Source organism: Lolium perenne, chromosome 4 (genome assembly GCF_019359855.2).
Source record: "Lolium perenne isolate Kyuss_39 chromosome 4, Kyuss_2.0, whole genome shotgun sequence".
NCBI classification, from domain to species: Eukaryota; Viridiplantae; Streptophyta; class Magnoliopsida; order Poales; family Poaceae; genus Lolium; species Lolium perenne.
The window spans coordinates 132624370-132636004 of NC_067247.2; positions in this window are offsets into that span (position 1 = coordinate 132624370).

An 11635-nucleotide genomic window follows, 5' to 3' on the forward strand; every position below is an offset into this window, starting at 1 on the left:
ATGTCACGGGTAAGTGGAGTGAGTTTGCATCATATACTCCACATCCACCCATGCATAAAGAGACAATCCAAACAGCCGATGGAACTTATCAACCTGTGAAAGGGGTCGGCACAGTGAAATGCACTCCGTCCATTACATTGTCTTCGGTATTATATGCTCCATCGTTTCCGGTGAGTTTGGTGTCTATGAGCTCTTTGGTTGATGATATTGATTGTCGAATAATTGCCGATCGATATAATTGTATAATTGAAGAGAGGAAGACTGGAAGGAGGCTTGGGATAGGTGTGAGACATAAGGGATTGTGGTACTTGGATAGAAGGGAAACCGATGAAGCACTGTGCACTGCTCTCACAGTTGTTACCAATGATGATGAGGCAAGGTTGATACTCCAACATTGTCGATTGGGCCATATGTCCTTTGATACTATGAGTAAGATATTCCCTGAAGAAATGAAGAAGGTGGACAAAGAAAAACTTGTGTGTGATGCATGTGAGTTTGGAAAACACACCAGGACATCATATGTGAGTCGTGGACTGCGGAGCACGTTGCCCTTTGTACTGATTCACTCTGATGTATGGACTTCCCCGGTGGTCTCTGTTAGCGGGATGAAGTATTTTGTCACCTTCATTGATTGCTACTCCCGAATGACTTGGATATATCTTCTGAAACATAAAAGTGAGGTGCTTACATGCTTCAAGGACTTCTATGCATATGTCCAAAATCGCTTCAACGCTAGTATTCAAATTATCAGGACATATAATGGGACGGAGTATGTGAACAATGAATTTGGCAATTTTCTTTCCCAAAAAGGAATACTTCATCAAACTTCATGTCCTGATACTTCTCCACAGAATGGAGTAGCTGAAAGGAAGAATCGTCATCTACTGGAGGTGGCTCGATCACTTATGTTTACCATGAATGTGCCCAAATTCTTGTGGAGTGAAGCGGTTATGACTGCTACTTATCTCATCAACCGGATGCCCTCAAGAGTGCTTGGGATGAAGACTCCATATGAAATGATCTATGGCCAAAATGAGTTCATCGTTCCGCCAAAGGTGTTTGGGTGTACTTGCTTTGTTAGAGACCATAGACCTTCGGTGGGAAAATTGGATCCTCGTGCTGTGAAGTGCATCTTCATTGGACGCCCATCTGTACAAAAGGGCTACAAGTGTTGGAGCCCTAGTGAGCAGAGAACATTTGTTAGCATGGATATGACATTTAGAGAGTCTGAGCCGTTCTATGGAGAGAAGACGGACCTCAGCTCGTTGTTTGACTTTGACTCTCCTAGCACAATCGAAGCTAGTCGAGAGGGGGAGAGTGAACTTTTGAGGACAAAGGAACATGAACCATCCAGAGTTGTTGTTGGTTCAATTCCATCTCCTACGAGTGAAGAGAGATGGACAAAGCCAAATGAGGAAGAAAATCTAAGGGTGTCTATAAGGAGACAAGCTACAAGTGAAGAGAGATGGAGAAAGCCAAACGAGGAAGAGAACTTGAAAGTGTATACACGGAGAAAATTGCAGCATGAGCAGCAGCAACAACAGGTTCCCACGACAAGTGACACACAGGTGCAGGGGGAGCAACATGTGCAACAACAGGCTCCCACGACAAGTGACACACAGGTGCAGGGGGAGCAACATGATCCAACAGATGTTGAAACTGATGAATTGTCTGATGACGCAGGTCCATCTATTACGAGGGATTCAATGGACTTGCCCATTGCCTTAAGAAAAGGAACCCGAGCTGCAGCTAGAAAACCTTTAAATTGGTACCAGGAGGAGCATGATATTGCTAATTATGTATCATATGCATCTCTATCTACTAACTACAGGGCCTTCATCGCATCATTGCAATCTGTGGTGATCCCAAGAGATTGGAAAGAAGCAAAACAAGACCCAAAGTGGTACGAGGCCATGTTGGAGGAAATGAAAGCTCTTGAGAAGAACAATACATGGGATCTTGTTACTCTTCCAGTTGGAAAACGTCCAGTTACTTGCAAATGGGTGTATTCCGTGAAGCAATCCCCAGAAGGAAAAATAGAACGATACAAGGCAAGGTTGGTGGCAAGGGGTTACAGTCAAACATATGGGATTGACTATGATGAGACCTTTGCGCCTGTTGCAAAGATGAGTACTATAAGAACTCTTATTTCTTGTGCTGCTAACTTTGGTTGGCCCTTGCATCAGCTGGATGTCAAGAATGCTTTCTTGCATGGAGATCTCCGGGAAGAAGTTTATATGGACATTCCACCTGGCTTTAGTAACTCCAACACCCAGGGGAAGGTGTGCAGATTGAAGAAGTCTTTGTATGGTCTCAAGCAGTCACCAAGGGCATGGTTTGATAGGTTCCGGAGAGCCATGCGCAATATGGGTTACAAGCAATGTAATAGGGATCATACCGTGTTCTATAGGCATTCCGAGCGTCGTATTACCATCCTTGCAGTTTATGTGGATGACATTGTTATCACTGGAGACGATAATGATGAAATAAGTCGGCTGAAGATGAGATTGAGCAGAGAATTTGAGGTTAAGGATCTAGGACAACTCAAGTATTTCTTGGGTATTGAGATTGCGAGATCTCCTAAAGGAATAGTTATCTCTCAACGGAAATATGTGTTGGATCTACTCAATGAGACTGGTATGCTTGGGTGTCGGCCTGCTTCAACTCCTATTGAGCAAAATCACAAGCTATGTGCTCAGTCAGGAAATCCATTTAATAGAGAGCGCTACCAATGGCTTGTTGGTCGACTTATCTATTTATGCCATACTGATGACCCACAAGTATAGGGGATCGCAGCAGTCTTCGCGGGTAGTATAACCCAATTTATTGATTCGACACAAGGGGAGACAAAGAACACTTGGAAGCCTTAACAGCGGAGTTGTCAATTCAGCTGCACCTGGAAATAGACTTGCTCGCAAGTGTTTATCAGTAGTAACAGTTTTATAGCAGTAGCAGTAGTGAAATAACAGCAGCAAAGTAACAGAGACAGCAGTAGTGATTATAGTAAACAGCAGGATTAAAATACTGTAGGCACGGGGACGGATGACGGGCGTTGCATGGATGAGAGAAACTCATGTAACAATCATAGCAGGGCATTTGCAGATAATAATAAAATGGTGTCCAAGTACAAAGCAATCAATAGGCATGTGTTCCAATTATAGTCGTACGTGCTCGCAATGAGAAACTTGCACAACATCTTTTGTCCTACCAGCCGGTGGCAGCCGGGCCTCAAGGGAATCTACTGGATATTAAGGTACTCCTTTTAATAGAGTACCGGAGCAAAGCATTAACACTCCGTGAACACATGTGATCCTCACATCACTACCATCCCCTCCGGTTGTCCCGATTTCTGTCACTTCGGGGCCATTGGTTCCGGACAGCGACATGTGTATACAACTTGCAGGTAAGACCATAAACAATGAATATCATGATGAAACAATAACATGTTCAGATCTGAGATCATGGCACTCGGGCCCTAGTGACAAGCATTAAGCATAGCAAGTTGCAACAATATCATCAAAGTACCAATTACGGACACTAGGCACTATGCCCTAACAATCTTATGCTATTACATGACCAATCTCATCCAATCCCTACCATCCCCTTCGGCCTACAGCGGGGGAATTACTCACACATGGATGGGGGAAGCATGGCTGGTTGATGGAGAGGCGTCGGTGGTGATGATGGCGATGATCTCCTCCAATTACCCGTCCCGACGGAGTGCCAGAACGGAGACTTCTGGCTCCCGAGACGGAGTTTCGCGATGTGGCGGCGTTCTGGAGGCTTTCTGGCGACTTCGACTTCTCTCCGTGCGTTTTTAGGTCGAAGGCAATATATAGTCCGAAGGAGGGCGTCGGAGGCCGGCCGAGGGGGCCACACCACAGGGCCGCGCGGCCCCCCCCTGGGCCGCGCCGCCTTATGGTGTGGGGCCCTCGGGCCTCCACCTGACTTGTTCTTCTGGCTCCGTCAGTATTCTGGGAAAATAGGGCCTTCTGCATAAATTCCGAGGATTTTCCTGAAAGTTGGATTTCTGCACAAAAACGAGACACCAGAGCAGTTCTGCTGAAAATAGCGTTAGTCCGTGTTAGTTGCATCCAAAATACACAAATTAGAGGCAAAACAATAGCAAAAGTGTTCGGGAAAGTAGATACGTTTTGGACGTATCAACTCCCCCCAAGCTTAGCTTATTGCTTGTCCTCAAGCAATTCAGTTAACAACTGAGCGATAAAAGAACTTTCACGAACACATTTGCTCATATAATGTATATATTCTCATGCTATGGCTAATACTTAAGCAGTTCATAATGAGATACATGCAAATAAGATCATCTAACAGCTATGTCAATCATGGGGAGGTACCAACAATTAATAATAAGCATCATGAATCATGTATATAAGCAGGATTGCAATGTTCATAAGAGAGTATGATAAAGTGGTATCTCGCTTGCCCGTATTTGATCAGCAAAACATAAATGCCCAGGCACCTCTGAAGTTCATAGGAAGACTAGAAATAGTGATTGTCAAAGATAAAAGCATCAAAGTTATACCACAATCAATCATATTTTGAGACAAGCATATTATACTAAGAATGACAGTTGTGCTCTCAAGATAGTGCTCAAAGAAAGAATGGAGACACAACACAAAAGTAAAAGATTGACCCTTCGCAGAGGGAAGCAGGGATTAACATGCGCTAGAGCTTTTCATTTTTAAAACAGGAGTAAAATTATTTTGAGAGGTGTTTGTTGTTGTCAACGAATGGTAATGGGTACACCAACTACCTCGCCAACCGAACTTCCAAGAGCGGCTCCCATGAATTATTTTTATGTTTGTGTGGCACTCCTTCCAACCTTTCTTTCACAAACCATGGCTAACCGAATCCTCGGGTGCCTGCCAACAATCACATACCATGAAGGAGTGCCTTTTTATTTTAGTTTAATTATGATGACACTCCCCCCAACCTTTGCTTACACAAGCCATGGCTAACCGAATCCTTCGGGTGCCGTCCAACGATCACATACCATGGAGGAGTGTCTATTTAAGTTAATTAATTTGGGACTGGGAATCCCATTGCCAGCTCTTTTTGCAAAATTATTGGATAAGCGGATGTGCCACTAGTCCATATGAAAGTCCGTCAAAAGTAAATGGCAAGGTTGAAAGTTAAACACCACATACTTCCTCATGAGCTATGAAACATTAACACAAATTGAGAAGCATTTTGAAGGTTTTAAAGGTAGCGCATGAGAATTTACTTGGAATGGTTTGAAATGCCATGTATAGGTATTTATGGTGGACACTTTGGAACAACTTGGTTTTCAGGGGTTTGGAAGCACGAGCAGCGTTCCCGCTCAGTACAAGTGAAGGCTAGCAATAGACTAGGGAGCGACAAATCAAGAGAGCAAAGAATCGTCATAATCATGCTTGCGGCAAAATAAATTAACGGAGGCATAAAAGTGATACAAGAACTCTGAAGCAATATAAATCATTGAGGCTTAATTGACTTTTGTTCAGTCATATGCATGCGTGAGCATGTGCCAAGTCGATATAAATGAATTATTCAGAGGAGGATACCACAATGCCATACTTACTTATGAATAAAACAATGCAAGCAAACATCCATGACATGCTACTCATATTAATAAATTGGAGCTAAACATGAGAGATCATGAACTACTAGACTTTCTCAAATGACATATACCTCACATGAACCAACTAAGCATGCTCACATGGATGAGTATATGTACAAAAATGAAAACAAATAGAGTTCATACCAGCCTCTCACCACAATCTAATTGTCGTAGATCGTCATTATTGCCTTTCACTTGTGTAGCTTGGATAATATGAAATGAAAACCACGCTCCAGCCACCGAAGACCATTGAACTCATGATGAACTTTACAAACCAAAGAAGAACAGCAAATATTTTTGGTGTTTTCGAATTGGAAACAAGAACAAAAGGAAACAAGCGAACAAAGCAAAACCTTTTTGGATTTTCTTATAGCAAAATAGCAATAGCAAATAAAGCGAAACAAATGCAAGAAACCAAAGCAAACAAATGGTGAAGAGAAACAATCAGAAATATTTTTGGTCTTTTTATGTTTTGGGAAGGAAACAAAGCAAAAACAAGAAATGGCAAACTAGAAAACTCACATAAACACAAAGCAGCAGAAATTCGTCAAACTTGACAGCAGTACAGTACCCGATTTTTAATAAATTCTTCCACTGCTCAAATCGAAAAGTGTTCAACTAATGAAAGTTAGATAACAACTTGGGGAACATGCAAAAAAATTGGCTTCGCAAAATACTGTACTGGCTATTTTTGAGAATTTTTTCGGTAACAGTCCAGAATCTGTTTTCAGGCAGCACTTCCCCAAATATCATCTCCCTCTCATTAGAAAACCACTCAAACAAACAAAACAAGTATATACAAGTATCCAGCAATCATAATATGCAAAGAATGAGTGATGCCGGTATACCTCCCCCCAAGCTTAGGCTTTTGGCCTAAGTGGAGTTCAACCCCAACGAGGGTCGCTGTTCCTCGCCGGTGGATAATGCATGGCGCAGTCATAGTAAGGTTCCTGTGCAGAAGAAAAGCGTGGAGGCTCCACATATCCAACATGTTGATGCGAGGAACTTGCTGCATCGGATGATGAGTCGAGGTGTTCCTCGGCCTCCTCCGTGTTGCCTCTTGCATGATGGCCTCCTCCCTCTATGTGTGCATTCAGTGCACCTTCCGTGACCGACCAATCTTCCCTTGAATCAGGGTTAAATAGAACAGGCGCAGGCAATCTTACTAGTTTCTCAGTTTTCTTAGTTATTCTCCAGACTTTCTTATAAAATGTCATCTTGTAAAGCAGGTTACCCAAATTAGATGAAGCAGAAACAAATTCATGTTTAATCATAGAGACTATGTCAAGTTTTTCTATAGAAAGTGGAATATCAAGATGATGAGGTTCTACATTATGCAAAGCTAGTAAACGGGAGGCGATGAGACCTCCACAAATTCCACCTTTCTCACGGTTGGTAGTAAGTCTATAAGCTATCAATGCCCCCAAATTATAAGTCCTACTACCTTGCAGTGCCGCAGCTAGAAAAGCTAAATCCTGGATAGATAGTTTACCACCACTCTTTCTAGCAAGAACACATTTAGTAACGAAATAGGCAAAGTAGCGGATAGCTGGGAGTTGAATGCTAGTAATTTTACCACCATCCTCTGAGAAACTCCTTCCATGACAAATCATCTCGAAGAGGCTTAAGAGCTCTCGCGGCGATCCCCTTATCTTCTCGCATGATCCCCATTGCGGTACTCTAATTGCTGCACAAAAATCACTGAATGGCAAGTTGACAACTTTATTATAAATTTTATATTGAACCATGGGGTTAGATCGCGACCAATTAAACTTAAAGTCCTGCACAACAGACATAGTCAATTTTGCATATTGGCTAGGTTCTCCATCAACAAAATCACTCAACCCTGCACGAGAAATTAGACTCTGAACATCTTCCAGTATTCCTGCGCTTCTCATGAAATCTGTGCACGGGTAGTAAGAGGGGTATACTCCCTCCTCACGGTTCACTCTCATGACTTGTTGCACCTCCAATTCTTGTTGGTTTAGTTGATATCTATTCCACTCCATTTTCTGAAATTTTTCAACAAACAATATAAAATTTTTGATTTGGTGACATATAATCAAGGGGAACTACTATAGGAACTTGCTAGAGTGCTAATCATGCATCAAAACTAGTTTATACAACTTAGAACAAGCATGCAAGCTCACTAAACATGTCACCTACTGCAGCAAAATATTCAAGATATACTCAACCAAACAAAATTCTACTTGGATAGGCGGAGGAGTCACATACCGGAGAGCAAATGTGCCAAATTTCAGACAGAAATCTGGGCTGAGCAAAGAGATCGAAAAATCCTGAGCTCTTGAGCAAAAACGCGAGTGAGAGAAAGCTGGTGCGAGTTTTTTCGGGAGAGAGAAAAGTCTGGGAGAAAGAGATGAAGTAGTGGGGCAAGGAGGGGCCCACACCACAGGGTGGCGCGCCCCCCTCCTTGGCCGCGCCGGCTGGTGGTGTGGCACCCTGGGGTGCCCCACAGGTCATCCTCTGGTGCTCCCAGGTGCATCTTCGAAAAATAGGACCAACGGTATAATTTTTGTGAATTTTTGAAAACTTTGAAAAATGCACATTTCTGGGTATTAAGTTTATTATTACTGGCCAGGAAATTTTTTGAAATCTCTAATTAACTAAGGAACTTTGCAAATCAAAAGTGCTACAGCAAATAAGACAAGTGGAGGAAGAAAGAGATGTTGTTTACCTCCTCTATGCATATAAAAGGTATCCGTTAACAAGGTTGATCAAGTCTTGCCACCGAATAATTTTTACATAGCATAAGAAGAAATAAACCTCAAATCAATCATGTTACCTTGAATTGTATTGATATGGATCCAATCATAAGATTTTGGTAACCTTCTTTAGGCTCATATATAGGACAATCAATAGTTCCAATTTTGATGGTTCTCACATTAGAAATAGTATTAACTCCACATACTTTATCAATCCTCTTGGGGAAATAGACGGTATGCTCCTTATCATCAACATTGAAAGTAACCTTTCCTTTATTGCAATCAATAACAGCCCCTGCGGTGTTAAGAAAAGGTCTCCCAAGAATAATAGACATATTATCATCTTCAGGCATTTCCAACACAACAAAATCAGTTAATATCAAGCAGTTATTAGTAACTTGAACAGGAACATCCTCACATATACCAACAGGAATAGTAGTAGATTTATCAGCCATTTGCAAAGATATATCAGTAGGTATCAGCTTATCTAAATATAGTCTCTTATAAAGAGAAAAAGGCATAACACTAACACCGGCTCCCAAATCACATAGAGCAGTTTTAACATAATTATTCTTAATAGAACAAGGAATAGTAGGTATACCTGGGTCGCCCAACTTCTTTGGAACCTTGCCATTGAAAGAGTAATTAGCAAGCATAGTGGAAATTTCCTCATTGGGGATTTTCCTTTTGTTAGTAACAATATCTTTCATATACTTTGAATAAGGAGGCAATTTAATAGCATCAGTCAAAGGGATTTGCAAGAATAAAGGTTTCATCCAATCACAAAATTTATTATAGTGTTCTTCTTCCTTTGATTTTAGTTTCTTAGCAGGAAAAGGCATTTGCTTTTGCACCCAAGGTTCTCTTTCATTACCATGTTTCTTAGCAATAAAATCTTCTTTAGTATACTTTTTATTTTTAGCATGCTTTTCAGGTTCATCTTCTACCTCTTCTTTATCAGAAGCATCATTCTTATTATTATCATTATCATTATCATTATCATGTTCATTTCCACTTTCAGTTTCAGCATCAGAAATAGAAATACTATTAGGATCATTAACAGGTTCAGAGGATTCTACAACATTTTTATGTTTCTTCTTCTTTTTCTTCTTAGAAGAAGCACTGGGTTCAATTCGTTGAGAATCTTGTTCAATTCTTTTGGGATGCCCTTCAGGATATAGAGGATCCTGGGTAGAGACACCACCTCTAGTTGTTACTTCATAAGCATGTTTCTCTTTAGAATTATTATTTAGCAAGTCATTTTGCACTTTAGTGAGTTGATCAATTTGAGTTTGAATCATTTGAAAATGTTTAACAAGCATCTTAACATCATTGGAGGTTCTCTCCACAATATCATGCAAATTGCTAATAGCTTGAGAATTTTCCATTAGATGATTCTCTACTCTCATATTAAAATTTTCTTGCTTAACAATATAATTATCAAACTCATCTAAGCATTACGCAGGAGGTTTTGAATACGGAATATCTTCCCTAGTAAAGCGTTGAAGGGAGTTTACCTCAATCATGGATGAAGGGGGAATTATCTCACATATATCTTCTATGGGAGGTAGATTCTTCACATCTTCGGATTTAATACCTTTCTCCTTGAGAGACTTCTTAGCTTCCCTCATATCTTCATCATTTAATTCAATTAAACCCCTCTTCTTCAATATTGGCGTTGGAGTTGGTTCAGGTGTATTCCAATCATCATGATTCCGGCTTATTTTAGCCAATAATTCTTCAGCTTCGTCTGGAGTTCTTTTCCTGAAAACACAACCAGCACAACTATCCAAATATGCTCTAGATTCAATGGTTAGTCCACTATAAAATATATCAAGTAGATCATTCTTTTCTAAATCATGTCCAGGTCAAGCTCTGATAAGAGAACAAAATCTTGCCCATGCCGCAGGTAATTTCTCTTCATCTCCCTGGTCAAACCTATAAATTCTCTGTAAAGCAGCATGTTGAGCACTAGCAGGAAAGTATTTTCGAAAGAAAACATCACGCAAATCAGCTGGACTTTTAATAGAACCAGGAGACAAATTATTATACCAAGTTTTAGCATCATCCTTTAATGAGAAAGGAAAAATTTTAATGACAAAGTAAGTACGCATCTTGTCATCATCAGAAAATAAGCTACTCATAGAAGAAAGTTCATTCATGTGTTCTACAGCACTTTCTTTTTCAGTACCACAAAAAGGTGCTTTCTCTACAATAGCTATATGAGATAGATCAAGAGAAAAATCATAATCTTTATCCTTAATACATATAGGAGATGTGGCAAATTCAGGATTAGGAGATAGCTTATGTCTAACAGTATATTGTGTAAGAAACTTTTTAATGTTTCTTGCATCAGCAGTAGCATTGCATCTATTAATAAGATCATCATTAAGCTCTACATAATCTTCATCAGGATCATCACTAGAATAATCAAGTTCAGGTGAACTAACAGGTGTAGTGGCATTTTCATTAGGAGTTTCAGCATTTTCAATTTGTCTAGACCTAGCAATTGTAGCATCTAGAAAGGATCCCAATGAACCATTATCATCAAGCACAGCAGAAACATTATCAATATTATGAGAATTTTCAGATTCAGCAGACGTACCACCAAGCGAAGCTTGTGGCGGTGAAACAAGTTGACTTATCACAGATGGTGAATCAAGAGTAGCGGAGGTACTCAGAGTTGTACCTTTTCTTGTAGTGGATGGTAATATGGTGACTTTAGAATCGCGAGCTTTACCCATGATGGAGAATTTGCAGCGAACAATATCAATCCAAGTGAACTTCCAAATAAAGCTATGCTCCCCGGCAACGGCGCCGAAAAACTTGATCTTGATGACCCACAAGTATAGGGGATCGCAGCAGTCTTCGCGGGTAGTATAACCCAATTTATTGATTCGACACAAGGGGAGACAAAGAACACTTGGAAGCCTTAACAGCGGAGTTGTCAATTCAGCTGCACCTGGAAACAGACTTGCTCGCAAGAGTTTATCAGTAGTAACAGTTTTATAGCAGTAGCAGTAGTGAAATAACAGCGAAAGAAAGTACTTGAGAGACAAACAGTAGTGATTATAGTAAACAGCAGGATTAAAATACTGTAGGCACGGGGACGGATGACGGGCGTTGCATGGATGAGAGAAACTCATGTAACAATCATAGCAGGGCATTTGTAGATAATAATAAAACGGTGTCCAAGTACAAAGCAATCAATAGGCATGTGTTCCAATTATAGTCGTACGTGCTCGCAATGAGAAACTTGCACAACATCTTTTGTCCTACAAGCCGGTGG